The sequence below is a fragment of the Danio rerio genome, chromosome 3, assembly GCF_052040795.2.
Source record: "Danio rerio strain M-AB ecotype USA chromosome 3, GRCz13ab, whole genome shotgun sequence".
In the NCBI taxonomy this organism is placed as follows: Eukaryota; Metazoa; Chordata; class Actinopteri; order Cypriniformes; family Danionidae; genus Danio; species Danio rerio.
Genome location: NC_141023.1, coordinates 63978848 through 64003541, shown reverse-complemented (window position 1 = coordinate 64003541; position 24694 = coordinate 63978848). Strand labels below are relative to the sequence as shown.

Genomic DNA, 24694 nt, shown 5'->3' with positions numbered 1-24694 from the left:
GTGTATATATACACACAATATATATATATATATATATATATATATATATATATATATATATATATATATATATATATATATATATATATATATACAAAACAAGATCATTTTGCTTTCCCCATCGACAGATTATTTTGCTTGATTTGAGGAAAAACTCACTTCATTTTGGCATATTATTTCTTAAAACAAGACAACATGTTTTGCTTGTCTAGAAAATGCTTCTTGATTTAAGAATTTGTAGATATTTGGACTAGAAACAAAACAAAAATCTAAGTAAGAAAAGCATTTTTTGCAGTGCAGCTGGAAGGGCATAAAAAAAGCGGTGGTTCATTCCACTGTGGCAACGCCTAATAAATAAGGGGCTAAGCTAAATGAAAATGAATGAATAAAAAGTATTTTAGATGTAACCCCAAAATTATTTTATTGTTTTAAAGAATTGATTTGGAACGACATGAGGGTCAATAAATAATGGCATTGTCAGATTTATTCTTACGACAAACAGTGTTTGAAGAAAATAACAAGAAACATCAAAGTCCGGGAACCTTCAAAGACAAGACTTCAAAATAAAAGCTAACAAAGGACAATCTAAAAAGGCCAACATTGTTAGAAGGAAACCACACAGGCTTGTAAAGTATAGAGCGACCCAGGATTACGTTTACCCAGCGTCTCTCATGCTCTCTGATCTGCCAGTTGCTTTAGTTTTTTTTTTTTTTTTGCAACTTGTACAGAATAACATAACTAGATGAAAGGCATGTTAGAGCAGGGGGAATAGAGTTTAGAACCAATCTATGCGTAGGATGAAAATGCATTTCATTACAGCGATCTGTCTGCCCACTCTAAAATACCTGACCTCTTTTGTTGTTTGACTATTATTTTGGAAATCCACTGTATAGTTGTACAGTAGGATAAGATGATTTTGTCTTTGATTAGCCAGCAAACAGTTGAGTGTACTAAAGAAATAGTACAGAAACCCATTGCCTTAAATGGCCATGACACCCCCCATTTTCGGTTCAAGTCTACCTCAGAATTTTTTGAAAAGATGCATCATAATGGGCGTGGAGCTCCGCGAGCAGGAGTGGGCGTGGCCAGCAGGGGAGAAGGAGGGGAGCGAACAACTGTCAGTTAGCCCACAAAATGAGACACAAACCGTGAGGAGACCAATGGTTTTATAGTTTACGAAGTTAAAATGCAAAAAAATAAACAGTAATTTAATGCCCTGCTACATTTTTTATTCGTAATTTCATACACACAACTACAATTTATATAATTATAAAGATAATCATGTTCATATAAACACTATAAATGAGGACTTTTCCCTCAATCCCCGGCTCTGAATCATAGATCTGAATGCAGACTCAGTGCAGCAGGTCTCTTGCCCTGTCTATTTTAACCAGTAGCCCTGCTGATAATCTGGAGGATTTAGGCAAACACAGCAGCACGGCGATGTGTCTAAATATGAACGAACTCCTGATAAAAGTCAACGTCCGCCATTCTCCAATTCCCGTGCTGCTCTCCTGACAAAAATGCTTGCTGCACAAAAACAGCTTTGCTGTATTTGTCTTGACAGGAAAAACATGCAATAGCCGTTAAAAGCAAACGGCCGGAAAGGGAAGGGAAAGGTGCGTTCAAGTTTTCCCAGATCCGGCACTTCATATCTGGCGATGTCCCATATCACATCGATATGTGATCAAAAAATCTGAACAAAGGACAAATCATTCATATGGCTCTAAGTCAACTCAATAGTTTTAAACATTGTAAACGTTCATATATAATCCTCTGCTGGATTTTTCCATTCACTTAGAGCTGGGTTACACACTGCATGGATGGTCATTTTCAAAAACCCACAATAGGGGCTCTTTAAGCAGTAGTTAAATTAATGTAGAACTAAACAAAACCTTCCCATTACATTGTAAAAAATATATATATTTTGCTAGATTTTTTTGTCTTGTTTCTTGTCCAAATATCTAAAGATTCTAAAACCAAGAAGCATTTTTAGACGAGCAAAAAGTTTGTCTATTTTAATAAATATGTCAAAATTAAGTTTTTTTCTTAAAACAAGCAATGTTCCACCCCAAACCTGAACACACACACACACACACACACACACACACAAACCCATAAAAATGAAGTATTGTCGTTAGTAACATTGTTTATTTAGAATGCCGTTATTCCCATCACTGCTGTTGTCCACCACTGCACACAATGATATAGATATATATATATATATATATATATATATATATATATATATATATATATATATATATATATATATATATATATATATATACATATTCATATATACACACAGTATATATATATATATATATATATATATATATATATATATATATATATATGTACATATACATATATACATGTACATATATATATATATATATATATTCCATCGAGAATAGAATATCTATTACTCTGTGTCTGCATTAGATATGTATGTGTATATATATGTATATGTATATATGTATGTATATATATATATATATATATATATATATATATATATATATATATATATATATATATATATATATATATATACATATATATATATATATATATATATACATATACATATATATATACACATACATATCTAATGCAGACACAGAGTAATAGATATTCTATTCTTGATGGAATATAAGTCATAATAAGAAAGAAAATAATAAAGCGATGTTCAAACTGGCTTTATCCTCCTGTTCACACCTCATTTCATCCAATTGTTTTATAATGGAGTCTCTGCGTAAATGCGACAAAATTTTATGACTATTAAATCATTTGATTTACTGGTAAAGTGATCAAGTCGATGGGTTGGTGGCCACTGATACAGGATCGTGCTCATTTACACTCATTGATTTGTTTTGTTCAATAAATATAAAATAAAGGACATTCTGTGAGGTGTAAAGTTTTATCTGTCAACACCTGCACCTTTTTAAAACCAAGGACTATATAGTTTCTTTTATGATTATCGTGTCCTGATATGGAACAAACCTTGAAATTCAATAGGCTGTCTTAACATTTTCACATGGCTTTATGATAACAGATAAGCCGCAGACCTTTTGAAATTCATCCTGCAGGTCGGACTTTGGACTTCCCTCACATAGTCATAATATTGCAGACTGTTTTCATGCAGTTGGTTCGTTTATGCCCATCAAATCTCCGGTTTCATTGTTCCAAATACCACAAGGTTATAAGTAATGAATGCTTTCATTCAAGCACACCAATTATATCGGCTGGTAGTGGATTTCATCAGACTCTTCAGTGGGCTCTTTGTGTCTGGTTTAGGTGGTGTTCTTTCATCCTCATTGAAAAACTCCAGGTAGTACATGATGAGTTCAGATGCAAAAAACCTCAGTGCCGTCTGAAATTACCATTGAAAATATGTATTTTTCTCAGACTCCTATTTTTATGCTGGGTTATTTCATTTTAAATACCTTTAGAAGAGTGTATTCTTTACCATGAACTTGAAATTACTGAACCAACAGCCTGATAAAACTGCAAATTTTTAGCTTTTAGAGGTTTTTGCATCTGAACTCTTCACATGTTTCTCTGTTACCAAGGTCAATCTGAAAGCCAACATCATTTATTAATTTTCTTTTCGGCTTAGTCCTTTTATTAATCCAGGGTCACCACAGAGGAATGAACCGCCAACTTATCCAGCACATGTTTTACACAGCAGATGCACTTCCAGCCACAACCCATCACTGGGAAGGAAGCCAACATCAGTTAATCTAAATTAAACCTGCCTCTGGCTGTTCATTCACTTACACTTATGGCTCTGTCTGATCTTCCTTCTGGAAACTAGGTCTTATAAATCAAGATTAGGGAGAGTCGGTTTTTCGGTTGCAAAAAAAAAAGTGTCATACAAGCCCAAACCAGAAAAAAAAAGGTTGGCACAGTATGGAAAAACACCCGCACCAAAAAGAAAGAAGTCATTTCTAAATTTACGTTGACTTGTATTTCACCACAGACAATATGACAAACATTATGTCATGTGTTCCGAGATTTTTATTGTTTTTTTTTTAACACTTTTTGAAATAAAATAAAAAAGTTGGAACAAAAAGGCATTAACCACTTTGTAATGTTGCCTTTGCTTTTCACAACATTTAACCCTCAGGGATCTGAGGTGATTTTGGGGCCCCTAAGATGTTTTGACCAGGGGCGTTACTAGGGTCGAAAGGGATAAGGGGCTTAGCCCCAAAGACCCCCAACCTAATCATTTACATGACTGCGATAATAAATGTTTATACAGTTGAAGTCAGAATTATTATTCCCCTTTGAATTTTATTTTCTTTTTTAAATATTTCCCAAATGATGTTTAACAGAGCAAGGAAATTTCCACAGTATGTCTGATAATATTTTTTCTTTTGAAGAAATTCTTATTTGTTTTGTTTCAGCTAGAATAAAAGCAGTATAACATTTTTAAAAAACCCTTTTAGGGTCAAAATTTTTAGCCCCTTTAAGCAAATTTTTTTTTCTGATAGTCTACAGAACAAACCATCGTTATACAATAACTTGCCTTATTACCCTAACCTGCTTTTAAAGCCTTTAAATGTCACTTTAAGCTGTATAGAAGTGTCTTGAAAAATGTCTAGGCATATATTATTTACTGTCATCATGGCAAAGATAAAACAAATCGGTTATTAGAGATGAGCTATTTTATGTTTAGAAATGTGCTGAAAAAATCTGCTCTCCGTTAAACAGAAATTAGGGGAAAAAATGAACAGGGGGCTAATAATTTAATTGGGGCTAATCAGACTACAACTGTATGTCTTCTTCCAGCCATCTCAGGTATTTTCATAAGAAAGTCGATTTATAATCCCCTGCTAATTGACATAGCATGTTACAGTAGAATGTAGATGCATGAACTCACTGTGATTTAACTATTACAGAAACAGATGTGACTGGCTATATCATATCTAGATAAATATGCCTAGATATCTATATCATATCTAAAAAGCTAGAACAATTTACGTTTTTCTGTCTAATTTGCATGTATGCATTGATATGATGCACATTTTATCAATTACAGTCAGGCCCGGATTGGCTAATCGGGAGGACCGGGAGAATTCCCGGTGGGCCGGTCCGTTTTTTGGCCGCGAGGGCCGGTGTCCCTAGTTCCAGAATCTGTTGATCTCAGCAGTCACACTTTTTAAAAATAATTTGTTTATTTACTTGACCACAGCCTTCTTATTCATTATTTTACCGCAGCTCTGCTCTTTTTATCTATTTTCTCGTAGCCTCGTGAGCAGGATGCAGCCTGCAGGTTAATGATGATATAACTAGGTAAGTCACCATTCAACATACAGCTGTTGTGGTACAGTGGTTAGTACGTTAGATTAAGACGCGGCCAACCTGGGTTCGGTCCTTGTCTGAGTAACAATTATTTTTTTTCATTTTTATTGTTAAGACATAATACTGAAAGGGTTGTTGAACATTTGAAGTTCTAAAAGAGCTGTTTTCTCCAAAAAAAGACGTGATAGTGTAATTAGAAACTGAATTGGAAATAACTTTAATATAGTCAGTGGTGAACTGAGGTGGGCCGGTCTGAGGCTTGAAACTCCAGGGCTGAAAAAGAGTCCCACTCCGGCCCTGATTACAGTTATTTTATTTCACCAAAACTACACACATTTTATACCGTGGAAACAAATGTTAAGCTTCACTTCACTAGTAGTTAGAGAAAGAGTTGAGTTGTATTATTACCTCATCAACTTCAGCTCTTCAAAATAATGAATAAATGAAGTGCAGTGGCGGATTTTTTTTAAACATCATATGATAACAGTGCCACTCCCACCTGCCGGTAGATACAGGTACTGCTGAACAGCTGACCCGACACAAACACTGCGTGAGGTGGAATGTGCGTGATGTACGCCGTAATTTTCAGTACTTTGATAACAAATTAAATTTTATACACCATTATATATACTTATATATTATGTATTATATATACTTATATTTTTATTTAAGTGCAACATATTGCAAAAGATCAGGGGCTTTTGACATGCCCTGTCATTTGTGCTTATTTCGGCTACTTATTACATAGTATTGGCCACTATTTTTTGTATTCAGCACAAACAGTGCTACAATAATTTGTAAGAAATATTGATGTACGTCAGGAGTCTCCAAAGTCACTGTCCTGCTTATCTTAGCTCCAACTTGCTTCAACACACCTGGCTGGAAGTTTCTAGTACCTAGTAAGAGCTTGATTTTCTTGTTTTGGTGTCTTGGATTAGGGTTGGAGCTAAACTCTCCAGGACACCGGCCCTCCAGTGTGGGCACCCCTAATGTACATAATTGAGTTAATTAGAATAAAAACTAAATAAATCTGCATGGTTGGTACGTTTTGGAGAAGAAGAAAAAAGATGGATTTGTAGGTTGTCTTGCTCACACAAGCTTTTTCAACTCTGCCCACACATTTTCTATAGGATTGAGGTCAGGGCTTTGTGATGGCCACTCCAAAACATTCACTCTGTTGTCCTTAAAGCACATTTGAACTAATTTGGCAGTATGCTTAGAGTCATGGTCTGTTTGGAAGACCCATTTGTGGTCACGTTTTAATTTCCTGGCTGATGTCTTGAGATGTTGCTATTTAACCAGCCTAGGCTGGTTTAAGCTGGATTTTTCAGCAGGGACACCACATGAACTACCACGACCAGAATGCATCAAACAACACCTGCTGCATCTACTCAGTAGGTACTGCATTTGAATTTAAACGTACTACTCAGCCGTTAGAAAAGTACGCTTTATAAAGTATGAATGTGAAAAGTATGAATGGACTTCGGACGTACTACATCCGCCATTTTGTCATGGTCACGCGACCTACCCGCATCAATTGCGTCGCTTCACTCCCAGTCATGAATTCACTGGCGGGGCATCATGGGATGGCACAGCGTGCATGGGATGCACACTCCAGAATCTTACCGGAAGTAGTAAGTCATCTGGGTACTTCTCGCCTACTGATTTTCGAATTCTATGAATTCGGACATACTACTCGGCTCGCCTACTGATTTTAGCGTACTGTATAGTATGGAATTGAGCAGTTTCGGACACAGCCACCACCATGATAGTCATCACCTTGACTATATTTTTCAGTTTGTCTGCCCCTCTTATTGTCTGTTGTTTGTGTTGCATCTATGATGTACGTGTGTTCCTGGTTTGTTTTGCTTTAGTTTGTTTCGTTTCATTAAATGCTTAAATGCTGCGTTTGGATCAGCTCTTTGTTTTTTCCTCCTCTGAACTTTACACTAGATGGTAACAATTATAGTATTCTGTCTCATACTGTTTAGTTGATCAATGACTGAATGACAGTAAGATAAGAATTTTCCCACAGAGATAAGGGGTTAAGATAGTATCAAACTTGTGCATGCATTGGGGTGTGTGTTCCTTTTTGACTAAGAGCCAGAAGAATGTAAGTTTCTCAATTCCTTCTCTACACAGTGAAGACATTTTTTGGGTGCTTTCCACTTTTTGTGACACAATGATTGAAGCTTCGTTGAGGCATTATGACATCACTTGGGTATAGTAAATCGACTGTGTACAGTTATATTGATGTATTGAAATGTCTAGCTGTGCTGAAAGTTCATGAAGATCTGAAGGCTGCCACCGAATGCCAGAACATTCCATCAAGGCTCATCAGCTTTATGCGCCGCTTTGCCTAGGTTTGCCAATACAGCACTTAGGTCTGAATAACATAGCCAAAAAACATTTACAGGGCTATCAAGTCTCACCCATTCACAAATGACAGTTAGCAAGGTTACAAAAAAAAAAAACATTCTCACTACAAATTTTTTTCTAGATTTGAGAGCTCTGGGGCCACATGTACAAATACTTGCGTGGAAATCATACTAAAATATTCGCACATTTACAGCTTTGTGCGTACGCAGAAAAAAATTCAGATGTATGAAACACTGCGTACACCGAATCCCACGCATATTCTTTTGTACATGCGAATGAACGTGAAACTGAGCGCAACATGCACGAACACAAAACCCCTCCCTGCCTCCTCCCCCGTATGAATATGCTAATGACTATACTTTGGCAAAACCAAATGAAAAAGCAGTAGCAAAAGCAAGCAAAAAGAGAAACTTTGAACAGAATGTGAACTGGAGGTGCTCTTTTTGGAGGTAGACCTGAGAAAACTGTGTTATTTGCAAGTTTGTCCTCCGGAATTAACAACAAAAGAAAATAATAGAGTGGGGAGAGTTTAGCTGATGCGGTTAACACAGTTGTGTCTAAACATTGCACTGTGGATTACAAAAAAAAAGAAATAGTGTGATTTATAGGTTTAAAATGTTGTAGTAACTTAACAGTCTCAATGGCGCAGCTCGTAAAATGCATGTCAATATGTTTTGACACGTTCGAGCATGAACTCGAATCCAGCGTCTGATGAACTCATTCTTCTTTTTTTCCCTCCGCTACATATCAGATTTTGCCTACTATTTATAACGAGAAAGACAAGTAGTAAGTTTGTGCATCATATTTTATTTGCACATTTATTGAATGGAAATGTTTCTGATTCACGCATGCAAATTCATCTTCAGCTGGTGCCTTTATAGCAATGTGCGTGCAGTAGATAGCTCAGATTACATTGGGAAAACAGGCGACTGCTGCAAATTGTGCTTTAATGTTTATCTGGTCAATTGTATGGTATGGAAACCTTATATACCTGCTAGATGAACCCGCCTCATACAGCTGCCATTACACGGCTCAAAGACACTTTGTAGAGTGCAATTTAACACAACTGCCTCTAGGAGTCGCCAATGGAAATAAAACAGACACGCACAAAAAATGTGCGTACGCCAGCCATAAAGCTGGCGTAGAGCTGCGCACATTCCCACGTTCAGTTCATCATTAGTAAATCCAAACGTGAGCGATTCTGAGCGTGAAACCTGGCGTACGCAAAGGTTTTGTGCATACGCAGCGTTGATACATGAGGCCCCTGGCTTTTAAAGTAAGCAAGTTTTTTTTCCCAACGAAATCTCGGGTCAGTTTGTTACTTTTTGATTTAGTTGCTCTTTTGATTTAGTTGTTCATACAATCAAATTTGTACAATTTGCTCATCACCTAAAGGCGATTGGGTTTAGGGGTGGGGTTGGGTGCCACGCCTCATTTTTAAAATCGTGCATTGTCATACGACTGAACTTGTACAAATCAACCACTAAACTGACAAAATGTAAACCACTAACATTTTCTCATGAGATCAGGCTGTTTTTTTTCTTAAAACAAGCTACATAATCTGCCATTAGGGTATGTAAAATAATCTTGTTTTGAAATAATTGGCAGATTATTTAACTTTATTTGATACAAACCAGGGCGATGCAGTGGGTAGCACGTTCGCCTCACAGCAAGAAAGTCGCTGGGTCGCTAGTTCGATCTGTGTGGAGTTTGCATGTTCTCCCTGCGTTTGCGTGGGTTTCCTCCGGGTGCTCCGGCTTCCCATACAGTCCAATGACATCCGGTACAGGTGAATTGGATAGGCTGAATTGTCCGTAGTGTATGAGTGTGTGTGTATGTGTGGATGTTTCCCAGAGATGGGTTGCGGCTGGAAGGGCATCCGCTGCATAAACCTTGCTGGATAAGTTGGTGGTTCATTCCGCTATGGCGACCCCAGATTAATAAAGGGACTAAGCCAACAAGAAAATGAATGAATGAATGAATGGTATGAACCAGTACTGGGTCCGTGATGTCATTGACTTTCGGTTTAAGATTTAAAGGGCCAGCATTGCACCAGACCCCCTTAAGTGGTTTTGTTTGAAAATGTAGAATCTATGTTTTATGCACATATGCATCACTTTGGTTTTTATTCTACTGTATAAAACTTATTTACACTTAAATACACAGTATTTTGGATACCCGAGCTGGGTGTTTCACATTGGTTCATTTATTTATATTTTTCATATGACACATGTACAAGTTATAGCTCAAGTGAAAGCTCTTGCCAGTGCTCATACGGTTCTAGCATTGATTTACTAAATTATATTCACATATTAAATAGTTTATGAATAAATTGCGATGTTTTATATATATATATATATATATATATATATATATATATATATATATATATATATATATATATATATATATATATATATTAGAGGTGTGAACCTATACTGGTCTCACGGTTCGGTTCGGTTACGATTATCATGCCTTCGATTCGGTTCAATTCGATATTTCGGTGCATCACGGTGCATTGATGATGCTTTCCATATACAGTGTTATATTTTAGAGGAGAGGCTATAACAAGCTGTCTGTAAACACACAGAGACACAGCAACACACTGTCTCTCATTCAAACACAAACATAGACAGCACCAAAGAAACAAACACACACACACACACACACACACACACACACTTAAGCCCTCGCAACAGGAAGAGCTCGCAAAGAGCGGAGCAGAAAAACGAAAAAAATAAGCACTTTTCTGACGGTCCCTTGCTGAGAGCTCCTCTCAGCGCGAGCTCTCCTGGCTAAACACATATTGCGAGGGCTTAAACGGAGCAGTGCTCGTAGTGTGGAGCGAAAAAAAAAAGAAATACAGCGGTGAAACATAACCAGCTTTGTCTTTTCGTAGGAAACACACTTTAGATCTTTTTAGGGTGAGAGGTTTTTGAGTTATTGCCGTCTATAACTGAATGTGTGTCAAGAATATCGAAAACAAAACCAACTGAACCGCGCTCATTTCTGGCACCCTCCTGGATATACAGCGCCCTTAGCATTTGCCTATGGTGCCTATGCCACTAACCGGCCCTGAGTTGGCTGAGTGTTGTAAATACTCTCGCTCACCTCCCTCGCGACAGAGAGCATAGGAGATAAATGATGTCAGTATATAATAACCGGTTATGATTATTACTAAACCGATACCGAATTGTCCGCGTCTGCATCGCGGTGCACCGAAGAAACAATTAATTTTGACACCCCTAATATATATATATATATATATATATATATATATATATTTTTTTTTTTTTTTTTTTTTTTTTTTTTTTTTTTTTAAATTGTCACTTTTATTTTATAAAGTGTAGGACACCAGACAATGTAACTATTGTATTTGAATCTAATTATTATGTTAAGCTATCTTGGGATGTTCAGGTCTTGGGGGTGGAGCTAGAGTTAAAATCAAACAACACAAAAGGAAGCAAACTGTAATGTTTCTTGTTGTATTGTGTGTACATTTTATTTTCCTTCAATAAAAATAAATGGTAATGCTTTCTTTTACGACCAGCAAAGTACCATGTAAGTACACTGAAATAACAGTATCTGTACGTATAGTATAAGTATAAAGAACGTATGTGTAGGTATAAGGGAATAAACGGTAATGCTTGGGTAATAAGGGGGTAACAACCAGATATTCAACATGAAAATTACTGTTTAAGTATATTTAATTTATGATGTACTTTTCTACACAGCAAAATCCACGAAGTAAAATTTACTCAGCTCAGAAAGTATTTGGTTCCTCTTTATAATAAGGCAAACAGGCTAGTAATAAGTAAAGCTGCTGTTTGTGGAGTTACTTATTGGTCGAGTATCCTTTACTGAGATTTTGAGAGATTGTATGTATAATATTTCAGCTGATTTCCTCTAAGGCTGTGACTGATGTCAGTAGTAGTTTTGTGATTCTCTTCTGTGTTTCTACTTAATAACAGCAAGTGTTCTTCATCAGTCCTCAATCATCACCTTATTAATCCTTTCATTGTCTCATTAACTTGAGTAGCAATAATGCATTTTAGAGAGAGACCAAATACTATCTCAACTGAATATATTTACTTTTTTTTTGCTGTGAAGGAACAAACCATAATGTTTGGGTAATTAGCGGGTAACAATAAGATAAATAAATAAATAATGTTTAGATATTTGGAATATAAACAAAACAAAAACTTGGTAAAAAGTAAAACAAAACAAAAAAACAAAACAAAAACTCATTAAAAAGCACATTTTATTAATTTTATTTTTTTATTTTGTATTGATTTGCATTATAACTGAATGCAATGTGAAATGCAATGAGGAAACGGGGTTGAACAAAACCCGCAGTGTGTTCATCAGTGGGCAAGATACTACTTGTTAGCTTCGGGGAAAGTGTCCTTTGTTTATGGTTGAAGGGTTGGAGTCATGAGGAGTGCAGAACGAGACTTTGCCCAACACTTTCTTCTTACACTCCGCTCATATAGAGCAACTTCTCAAAGAAGACGAAAATGAAGAGCGAAATAAAGATGTTAGTCATGGCTTTTTTAATCTTTCTTCTGAATTCAGGCAACATCAAAGGTAAGAGACAGAATTATTAATACACAACTACTAAACCCTCTTTATGTATTTATTTATTTATTTTTTAAATATTTCCCTAATTATGTTTAACGGAGCAAGAAAATTTTCACTGTATGATAATGTTTTTTTTCTTCTAGAGAAAGTCTTATTTGTTTTATTTAGGCTAGAATAAAAGCAGTTTATAATTTTTTTAAAATACATTTTAAGGTCAACATTATTAGCCCTTTTAAGCTATATTTGTTTTTGATAGTTTACAGAACAAACCATCGTTGTACAATAATTGCCTAATTACAATAACCTGCCTAGTTAACCTAATTAACCTAGTTAAGCCTTTAAATGTCACTTTAAGCTGTATAGAAGTGTCTTGAAAAATATCTAGTCAAATATTATTTACTGTCATCATGGCAAAGATAAAATAAATCAGTTATTATAAATGAGGTATTAAAACTATTATGATTAGAAATGTGTTTGAAAGAATCTGCTCTCCGTGAAACAGAAATTAAAGAAAAAAAATAAACAGAAGAGCTAATAATTCAGGGGGACTAATAATTCTAACCTCAACAGTATGTATGTATAAATTTATTTATTTATTTTTTATTTATTTTTTTTTTTGCCTCAACTCCAAAAGAACAAGCTGAACTTGTCATTAAATTTCAGTAAACATTATTGACGCTCTTAAAAATGATTTGACAGAGTAATGACACTTTTAATGAAACATTTTAAAGACAAATACAACTCGTTCAACTGAAAACGTGTTTAGAAATATATTCATGACACAATTATAATGCTTCATGACAATCATGTTTATGACAGACAAGTCATCATGTTGTCTTGGTAATGTCAAGATTTGATGACAAATACACAAACAGGATGTGATGTATTTGCTTATGTGACGTTGTCGTAACAAACAATGTCATCTTTGCATTTAAAATGAGATAACTGAACAAATAACATTTGTTTGTTTTTTTAACGATATTGGCGCAAAGTCCAAAGTGTATGGTGAAAAAGGGTTAAGGGCATGTCCGAATCCACTTTTGCTATTTTAAGGATGGAAAAATCCACTTTGCACCGTGGCGCATGGTCTAACAGGGTTGAGCTTATTCTCTTAATGAGTTTTAGGTGTGTTTTGAGAATAAACCAATCAGAGTCTCATCTCCCATTCCCTTTAAGAGTTTCCCTTTAAAACCGAGCGATTCACTACCAAGAAAACAGTTGAACAGCCATCTGTAGCGCGAGAATGACAGATGAGCCTCCTCATTCTTTAGTTTCACTTTCATTCTAGTGGATAGGGAATCGTGTTCGCACAGACATCATTAGCCTTTACATTTAGTTTGTTAAGCGCAAAGATTTGTTTTAAAACTATTTCTAACTTCAGTTCTAATTTCCAGCAAACGAATAAATAAACAATAATAACGAAGTGTGCTCAAAATATTGAGTTATATCCAAATACACATGCTGTGCCCCACATGGTCTAAAACCTCACAGGTGGACAAATCTAAGCTTGTTTTTAATAAAACAAATATAAATATGCATATAATAAATAATACTGCTAATAATAATAACATTTTACAAAAGCAAACTGTCATGAATAAACTGAAAAAGCCTCCCGAGATTAAGTAGGCATGAAGGCAGTGCTGTTTATATTTTATACTTTATATGTATAAAGTAATATTTTGTTGTAATATTTTAATCCTTTCATTCTTTTTCATTTGTGAAGATATTTGCTTATTGCTGTACAACCTGTGTGTATTAAGCAATGTTTAGGCGAGGCAACTAAAGCGCTCTGTGCTGAACTTTAGACCTCGTCTTAGCTGGTCTATTGAGCAGTCTATTTTCAACCCAAGCTCATTCTAAAAAACATAGCCCCGCAGACGTTTCTGGAGACCGTGATTTACGTGGCCGGAGGTATGTATGGCTGCATTTCGTTTTATCAAGCGAACGCTACGGGGAGCTCGCCGGCTGGGCTGAAGGCTCACCTCCATGTGGAGGGCTTTCCCGCCGCAACCATATTGTCCGGTTAGCTCGACGTGTTACGTCGGCATAGCGGAAGCCCGGAGGAGGGGGAGCTGGCCGCCGCATACCGGGGAGGAGGGGTTCCAGAAATCAGGTACGACAAAAAAACTCCAAAAAATCCAAAAAATAAACTCCAAAGAATCCAAAAAATCCAAAAAAATAAAGCAAATGAGTCCAAAGAAAAAACTCCAAAGAGTTGAAAAAAACTCCAAAAGAATCCAAAAAATAAAGCAAATGAGTTCGTAACGGGGCGAGAATGCAGTGAAATCTGAAAACGTGTTCAAAATCGGACGAGGGCTTTTCTTTTTCTGGACGGCTTTTGTAAATAGTCGCTTGGGTTTAGGGTAGTAGGAGGGTGGTTGGGTCAGCCAATTGGCCGGCCGCCCAATCAATCGTTCAGTCATTCAGTTGGACAGACAGTCGCTTGACAGCGGCCTCCGGCGGCTTTTTACGCGAGAACATCGCGGGCGCAAATGACGCGCGCTTGAGAGAGGCGTTTAAGATGCAAAAAAGCGAGCACAGCGGCTTCGTGAAAACAAAAACTGCACAAATACGTACCTCCCGGGATGTATTTCGCGGCCTACAGAAACATCCGCAGGGCTACGTTTCCAGAATGAGCCTGGGTTGTCTATTTTAGATCCTCAAAATAGCAACATGCCAGCAACGCGCCTTAACAGGCCTCCTTTTTTAGACCAGAACGCCTATGGGCGCACATATGAGCGAAATTGCATTTGCTATTCAAACAGCGTGGTGCAACACGTCAAAACAACACTTGCGTCAAGCTGAAACCAGCAAACAACATTTGCATCACACCTTGCGCCGCATTGCGCCGGGTCAATAATAGTACCCTGAATGACAGTTGTCGTAAGCATGCATAAACTCTCATTCACATTCATTATGTTTGTCATACCATTGTTCTATCAGTCCTGATAGTTATATGAACACGCCTTCAAGTAAACTGTTACCAGAAATGGTTATTTAAAATTATATCACATGTCAAGTTGTCATAATGCATAGTAACCTTGTTGTATTACACATGCAGGTGAGATGGAGCTTCGTGCTTTTACAACCCAGAAAGCAAACTGCAACGAGAGGACGGTCTTAGAGTGCAACATCAGCTCATCCGTGCCTCTGAACATTGATAAAATTTACTGGATGAAACATGGAGAAAACGAGTTTAAATGCGACCCAAAATCCAGCAAGAGCCCTCCAGGATATGAGTGCAGCTACACGAGGGAAGCACTAACATTAACCATCCTGCATTCTACACCAGCGCAAATGGGGCAATATTATTGTTGTGTAATGGCAGACTCCTCACACGGATATAAGGCAATCAACGTGTCTGTAGGTCAGTTCATTCATGCGTTTAACGGCTAAGTGTTGTATTTTAAAGTACACTACTTGAATGCGTTGTTCATGAGAGCCTACGCATGCTTATGAAAACTGTTAAGTGTCATTTGCTGAGTTATGACCAGGGCCAGACGGAATCTGCGAACGTTTTTTGCTATTTCTGCAGAGAATTTTAGTAAAAATCTGCGGATTTCTGCGGAATTATTTTGGGAGTATCCAGCAGAGTATCATAACTAAAAACGTAGTATATTAAATAAAAAGTAATAAATTACTGAATAAATTCAGATTTACACATTTACTCAAGTAACTAAACAGAATTAATAATGGGCTAAAAATCTGCGGAATTCTGCGGAAAATCTGTGGAAAATCTGCGGAATTCTGCGCGCGCAGATTACATGTGGGCCTAATTATGACATTTACAATGCAAAGATGACTCGTTACAACAACTTCATATAAAATAGTGATGACACAATTATAATGGCCTCATGACTGTCATGTTGATGACAGATTTATGACAAGTTACATCTTTAATCTTCGTTAATGTTCTACTGATGAAAACAAGTGCCCTGCATCTTCAATGGCCTGAAGGTTAAATTAATATTGTTGGGTGAACTGTCGACCTGTTTTTAAAAAGAGAGCTTGAGCTAATTCAGTATTTTCAGACATTTAATTGCATTATTGTTTTTTTTAAATGCATAAATAAATAGATCTCAAAGAATATTAATAAGTTGTATTACATGTATTTGCACAGAGCATTGCACTGGAGACTTCTCCTATGAGATGCCTGGACCTCAGCAACTGCAGTGTCGCTTTACAGATGTGTACCCGGAGGGCGCAATACACTGGTTTCAACATGACAAGAATTTGACCTCCATTGCTACACTGTCAATCCTGAATAACCCAGATGGAACCTTCAACATCACAAGTGTTATAGACCGTCAGGACGATCACGACAGATATAAGTGCTCATTGTGGTCATTAAAACAGGGTCGATACCTTGCAGATCAAGAGTTCAAAGTGCACGTTGATGCTATTTCAAGTCGTTTAAACAGGATCGGCACACAACACTGTTTCTCATGGAGTCTTCTGCTTCTGGGCCTCTTGTTTGTCTCTATAAGATCAATAAGTCAACTGAACTACTATTAAAACATCACACAACGGGATAAGAGAACTTTTGGCAGGTTAAGAGATAATTTTTTAATGAATAGCCAATTCCAGGAGAGTCCAAACTCGATCATGAAGGGCCGGTGTTCTGCATATTTTAGTTCCAACCTTAATTAAACACACCTGAAGCAGCTAATCAAGCTCTTAGAAATACTAGAAACTTCCAGGCAGGTGTGTTGAAGGAAGTTGGAGCTAAACTATGCATAAACGTTCTTCACCATACTCAAGTCCATCGTTGTACCTGGTGAGCTACTGGGTAAACTGGTAACACTGGTTAAGTCGCCCATATGAAGGTAAGCAGGAAGGGATACAGTGAAAAGGAACTGAACTGGTCTGTGGCGTCATATTGCCCCATATCGTTCACTTCCCACACAAAATGCAGCCAGGCGTAGCCCCAGGTACATATTTGTGGTTTCTCCGAAATGTATGTATTCACAATGAGCATGTGTTGGCCTAATAATACTAATTAATTTAATCCCTTCATTAATCTGGGGTCACCACAGCAGAACTGCCAACTTATCCTGCATGTGTTTTATGTAGTGGATGCCTTTCCAGCTGCAACCCATCACTGGGAAACATCCATACACACTCATTCACACACATACACTACAGACAATTTAGCTTACCCAATTCACCTGTACCACATGTCTTTGGACTTGTGGGGGAAACCGAAGCAGAGGAAACACACTCAAACACAGGGAGAACATGCAAACTCCACTCAGAAACGCTAACTGACCTAGCCGGGGCTCAAACCAGCGAAATTCCTGCGGTGAGGCGATTGTGCTACCCACTGCGCCACCATGCTGCCCTAATACTAATTCATCAAATAGACCAGGGGTTCCCAAACTTTTCAGCCCGCGACCCCCAAAATGAGAATGCCAGTGACTCGTGACCCCCAATATTTTCTTAGGTTGTGGTTATAAATACAAAAACCTTGTATGCAATGACGCACACACACCAATAGGCCCAAGTCTATTCTTTGTTTTTTTTTTATGTATGTCAGTGCTGTAAATGTGCTAGAAAGTTTAACCTGGTGTTACAAAATCTGCTGCATCTGACAGTATTGCTGTGTCTTTAGTATAATGTAATTACCCGAAAAGTCGCAATCCAATAGAACGAGTAACTATAAGCTACTATAGTAACTATATAGTTTATAGTAACTATAAACAACTATTTTTTTCTCATCAGTAGGTTATTGATAAAATACAGTAAGTCTTAAGGTTTAATAAAAATTAATTGATTTTTGAAAATCACCAGGCGACCCCCCTTCATTGTCCCGCGACCCCTCGGGGGGTCCCGACCCCCACTTTGAGAACCTCTGAAATAGACAATCCCTAATACTTTCAGGGGTAGAATTTCTGCCTGCCATGCAGGATTTCTAACCTAAAATAATTGTTTTACAAGTTCCCTGCAGAAACAAGACATCAACATGACGTCATATTGATGCTGTACCCTAGCCTACCCCAACGTCGTGGGGACGACGGATTTTGTTTGCTGTTTACTGAGTCTAACCACAGTCACAGTGTGAGTTCGGTGAACTGAAGACCTTCACAGCCAACCACAGTCATTTCTGTATACATTTTTAACTTGTTCAAACTACTTAATTAAAACAAAAACAAAACGATTCTTGAGATTTCATTGGGACAACTTTTCTTTCTACGTCATATTGATGTTGTACCCCAACCTACCCCAACGTTGTGGGGACGATGGATTTTGTTTGCTGTTTACTGAGTGTAACCACAGTTACAGTGACACTGGAGCATTTTAAAGCCGCGATTCATCCGCGGACAAACCAGCTGATCGGCGTGACTTTGAAACGCTCTAGTACCTCTGTATCTGCAGCTACACGCAGTAAACAGTGGTGAGTTCGGTGAACTGAAGACCTTCACATCCAATCACAGCCATTTCTGTAGAGCACTTGAACACAATGGCAAATCAGTGCTGTTTAGGAGCGTGCTCCACAGCGCTTAAATGTTCGTGGGAAATGGACGTTTTTAAAACGTCAGTACCGATTGGTATCGAATCCCAGTATCGTGACAACCCTAATTTACAGCTAAGGTCCAGTTTATGGGTATGGATTACATGTTCGAACTGGAATGATGTTTCAGGATCAACATTGATGGTAATCTACAATAGTTTTGCATCCTACTTCAAATGCAAAATTCCTACTACAAAATCACATCCACCTTCTTCACACTCTGTATCAATGGCCAAAGGCAAGGTGTGGGCAAAGCGGTAGGCATATCAAATATAATTAAGATTAGGCCTGAACATGTTCAGTCATTAAAAACAGATACATGGCCAATGTAAACAGATGGCAACAATCAGCGCATTAATGCACATCACTTCCTAACTATTCAAAGACCAGAAAAATGGTTGATTCAGCATGTTCAAAAGCAAGCTTTAACAGATGCCGGCAGTTGCAAAATTCCTGTACTTTACTCCTCAAGTCCTGCAAGTCCTGACAAATGTTAGTTCAGTTATTAAATCCGTACTGGGGTGCATTTCCCAAACAATGACGTAACTCGTAGCTGAACTATCATAGTATGATGCATCGTTTGGGAAATGAATGATGTAGTGACGAGTGTTTCCCAAAATCGTAGTTTCTCTGTCGCAGATCTATCATTTGAACCATGTTAGTTATGACGTAAAATGCCCATAGTGATGCTCCAAACGCTGTGGTAACAAATTTTTAATAGAGGAACCCCATCGTTTCTTTGTGCACATTATATTGTTTTACACAAACACCCATTTAAAAAATCCAATATTAGTTTTGGTAAAAACGTGCACTCGCTTTCCGTATTAATTAAAATATATGGCACATACAGGGCCTATTGCTTTACAAATATTATTGAGAACATTACATATTCTATTCTAAAACATAAAATCACTTACAAAAGCGAACATGTATTCTAATATCATATATAAATCATATAAATAAATAATGAGGCTATTTATTAAGAAATTCAATTTAATATTTATCATTTATTATTCATTTTCTTGTCGGCTTAGTCCCTTTATTAATCCGGGGTCACAGTGGAATGAACCGCCAACTTATCCAGCAAGTTTTTGCGCAGCGGATGCCCTTCCAGCCGCAACCCATCTCTGGGAAACATCCACACACACTCATACACTACGGACAATTTAGCCTACCCTATTCACCTGTACCGCATGTCTTTGGACCGTGGGGGAAACCGGAGCACCCGAAAAAACCAAACCAAAGGCAGGGAGAACGTGCAAACTCCACACAGAAACACCTGAGCCAAGGTTCGAACCAGTGACCTTCTTGCTGTGAGGCAACAGCACTCCCTACTGCACCACTGCCTCGCCTTATCATTTATTAGGAAATGAAAGAAATAATACTTTAATAATATTATAAATAATATTATTGATAAAGATGATGATGGTTATTATTATTGCTATTATTATTAAGTAGGATATAGTTTTTTATTTTTATTATTATTATTATTATTTTTTAAGTCTACTTTTACAATTTGACACATGCAAACCACTGCAGAAATGTTCTAACCAGCAACCCATGTCATGTACAGTACTTAGTAAATTACTTTAAATTTAAGTGACTAACATAGCCTATGTTAAGGTTTTTTTTTTTTTCTTCACAAGCTTTAGAGACGTAACATTAATCCCGCTTTTAAATAATAAGTCACCTATAGCTTTCATCATGAGAAACGGCTGTGTTCAAAATGACATCAATATTTTTAAAGTGCACTGTGAAGGGAGCGCAATTGTAAACATGAAGATCGCTTACACTGAACTTTAAAAATGCTTTGAAAGCAAATTACATGTAATGGCTTTAATTTTTTTTTTTTTAAATCATTCCAAGTTTAAATGTTAGAATGTTCTAAAGGAATAGGGCATAGAGGGTATAAGTAGGAACAGAACACAGCCAGGAACTGTTTCTAACTACAGCTCCAGAGGTGTAGTTGCAAGCATGGAAGTTTGTGAGGCAGTTTGCGAATATTTGTTGAATCGACAGCTTTGGGAAACGCAAAATCAACAAACTATGTTTGTAACGACGCAACTTGTGATCTTAGTTGACTAACGATGGTTTTTGGAAACGCACCCCTGATCAGTTGCAGTAGGGTTACTTGCCCATGAACAAACAAAAGTGAATATGTGTGTTGGCCAATGTGTCAGTGAAGAGCAACCTTATTCCAGGTCTTCTCTTTTATTAAACTAATTTTTTATTTTTTCAAACAGAATTTGATAAATTGTTTAATTCTTGCTCTTTGTGTTCTCAAATTATCATGAATGTAAAACATGCAGACTATAAATGATGACAAGCCTCAATACCTAAGGAATATGTTGTATGCATTCATCAACAAAGATGTTGATTGAAAGAAAGTTTAAAAAAACAACCATGTCCACATATTACTTACCCAAGTATCCAACATAGGCTGATTCTGAAAACATACCCCTATATACATTTCTGGAGATCGCAATATAGCTAGAAGTACATACGGCTGTGTTTAATTTTTTTTTAAATGAACGCTACAGGGCGGTATGCCACTGTTCCTTTTCGTGCTTCCCACCTGACCACTTACCTCCGGATAGACAGCTTTCCGGCTGTTATCAGTTTGCTCCAGTTAGCTCACCATTTACTTCGGTGGACTTGAGAGGCAGAGAGTAGATGACCACGACATCAGGGTTTGAGCGCAGCGGCTAAGACAAAAACAGAAGCCGAAAAATAAAAGAAATATGTAAATAACAGGGTGAGAATGTGGTAAAATGTAGAAAAAAAAGTCAGATGAGGGCTTTTCTTTTTCTGAATAGCTTTGTAAATTTGTCAGTTGAGTTTAGGAACGTGGGTGGGCGCTCGTCAATCTGTGCTTTTTAAAAATACTATAGGTTGGGTTTAAGGAAGGGTGGGTCAGTCCATCGGTCAGTCATTCAGTCAGTCAAACAGCAGCCTCTGGTGGATTTACAAGAGAAGAGCAGGCACGAATGGCCAGCCTGATCTCACGAGAAAACGTAAGTATTTTACGTTTTGCCAGTTTAGTGGCTAATTTCTATGAATTCTTACAAGTTTAGCCGTACGAAATTGTACGATTTTAAAAAGGAGGCGTGGCACCTAACCCCACCCTTAACCCCAACCGTCATTGGGGGATGAGCAAATCGTACTAAATTGTACAAATTAGATTGTACGAATTCATACGAATTAGCCACTAAATCAAAAAGTTACGAATTGCCATGAGATGGCAATGTGTTGGCATGTGTTGGAATGGCACTAGCGCGAGAACTTGGGGCTTCAGCGTCAACGCTTCCTATTTACTTTCGATGGGTGACGTCAGGCATTGCCGAACTGCCTTGTGGATACGTCGGCGTCATTTCAGAGGCATTGCTCGCTGCAGAAGTTGGGACTAGCTCAACTTTTCACGGAAGCGTCAGCCAATCAGATTGCTGTATGCAAATACACCAGCTCAGACAGTGGCCTATTGCCTACTGGATTTCATTGGCTGACGCTTCTATGACGATCGCTTCAGCTCCAACTTCAGACACACCTTCAGTCAAGCGTTGACGCTGAAGCCCCGTGTGAATGGGGCGTTACACAGTGGCCTCTCATGAATTCGCAACAACAAAAACTGCAATGAAACGTATCTCCTGGGATGTATTTGATGGTCTCCAGATTTGTATATAGAGGTACGTTTTCAGAATGAGCCTGGGTTGCAAGTACCTCTGCGTGACCAGTGCTGTAGGTTAATAACTGTGACAAAAATGGGGTCTTCTTCCTCAAGGTGGTGCTTGTGGCCTTGAGTTGCTTTCAGATATTAGTTACTGAAAGATGCACTAGCTGTTTAGAATTGTAAATATTTTTTTTTTTTACTAGATCCATTCTGTTTTGCTTTGTTACTAGCTCGATACATGAGCTTACACTCAAAAAGTTATACATTTTTAACTTGTTCAAACTACTTAATTAAAACAAAAACAAAACGATTCTTGAGATTTCATTGGGACAACTTTTTTTTACGTTCAATCCACATAAATTTGTTAAAAGTGTTAAGTTAATCAATTTGTGTTGGGACAACATGAATGAATTGTGTGGAACCCAGCATTTTTAAAGTGTAGTATTTGTAAATTTCTTCGATCAAGCTTTTTGCTTCCCTCTGTGTAAACCTCTTTGAATAAAGGTCTGCTAAATGCATGATTGTAAATGTTTTACCAATCAGCCAATAATAAATATGCATTTTTGTCAGTACTCTTGTTTTGTTCATTTTCCTTCAGCTTACTCCCTTATTGATCGCCACAGTGGAATGAACCACCAACTATTCCAGCATACGTGTTTTTATGCAGAGGATGCCCTTTCAGCTGCAACCCAGTACTGGGAAACATCTATAAAAACTCATTTACACACATACACTACATACAATTTAGTTCATCCGATTCACCTATAGCGCATGTGTTTGGACTGTGGGGTAAACCAGAGCACCAGGAGGAAACCCATGCGAACATAGGGAGAACATGCAAACTCCATATAGAAATGCCAACTGACCCAGCTGGAGCTCGAATCAGTGACCTTGTTGCTGTGAGGCAACAGTGCTAACCACTGAGCCACCGTGCCACCCTCTTTTTTAAATTAAGAAGGGAACAAATTACACCATGTCAACCTACAAAATAGCAGCACACTGTAAATATTAATAATAATAACAACAACAATACGGGAGTCAACATTTGAAGTGGTTAAAAAAGCGTTCACTAAACCTAAAACTATTGAACACCCATTCTTGTCTTAGGATAAAACATGTTGATCCACTTCAAATGTTGACGAATGAAGATTTGACCAATCAGCTTGAGTAATTGCTTTTATATATAGAATTTTATTGACCTCTTCACGTACGAGTGGGCGCAGCCATTGGAAGCCTTTTCGCTCGAGACTTCCTCTCTCATTGACTTCCATTAATTATCAGACGTTAAAAACAGCTCATTATGTTGCAAACTGTTCTTTTCTTATTATAATGTTCTAGTTATTACATATTGTGACGAGTACTCCATATTATTGTCACCTGGACTCACCCCATCAGGAATCATCACCAGTACATGCAACCAACAGAGTGGATGAACTATGACGTCAACTTGCATATAGAGTTGTCCCTCATGCCTCATTTCTGGTGTCTATTATTAAGGTAAGCGGGCTGTATGCATGCGAGGGATACACTTATTGAAAAATACTGTGTAGGCACATTTATACATAGAGTTTTAAAACTTTTACATCAACTGTAAAGCAAAACAAAATGTATTTCCCACATAAAAAACTGATACAGATGTGAATTTTTGCGTATTTATTTGTGGTCCCAATTTATATTACGTGTCCTTAACTACTATGTACTTGCATCAAAAAATAAATACAATGTACTTACTGTGGTCATAATGTAATTGAGAACACTTGTGGTGCTCTTGAGTTGGGATAGGGGTTGGGTTATGGACAGGTTTGGTGGTGTGGGTAGGTTTAAGGGTGGGTTAAGGTGTTTACAGGTATTTAATTAAGCATAAGTACACGATAAATACATGTATTTACACAATAAGTACATTGTAACAAACTATTAATTCCTGTGTAAGTACATATTAGTTAAGGCCACAATATAAGGTGGGACCATATATATATATATATATATATATTACCCAGCAAAATTAAATCCAAACACTGAAAAGCAAATCTATTGATGCGCAGCTCCACAAGTCCCAATCCAAGCAAGCCAGTGGCGAAAATGGTGAGGAACAACCTTCAACAATTGACAAAAGTGAAGGAAAGAACCAGACACACTTGTTGGGGGGGATTGAATAATATTTCATTATTAATCTTAATAATTAAAATAATAGCTAATATAAATATACATTTTATAAATATAAATATATTATATAAATATACATA

General features: G+C 37.3%; 1 protein-coding gene and 1 long non-coding RNA gene across 2 annotated transcripts in view; both read left to right on the top strand.

Moving 5' to 3' along the window:
• Positions 1-14219, top strand: part of mgat5b (alpha-1,6-mannosylglycoprotein 6-beta-N-acetylglucosaminyltransferase B) — a 382458-nt gene extending 368239 nt beyond the window's left edge. The window contains exon 11 of the transcript XR_015479408.1: positions 14143-14219. The gene's annotated coding sequence lies outside the window, so the exon portion shown is untranslated. The remainder of the gene's footprint in view (positions 1-14142) is intronic.
• On the top strand, positions 11019-18430 carry LOC101883546 (butyrophilin-like protein 9). Its single transcript, XR_015481374.1, has 3 exons — positions 11019-12279; positions 15335-15640; positions 16394-18430. It is a non-coding gene; the product is annotated as a butyrophilin-like protein 9 (long non-coding RNA).
• Positions 18431-24694: the final 6264 nt, after the last annotated feature.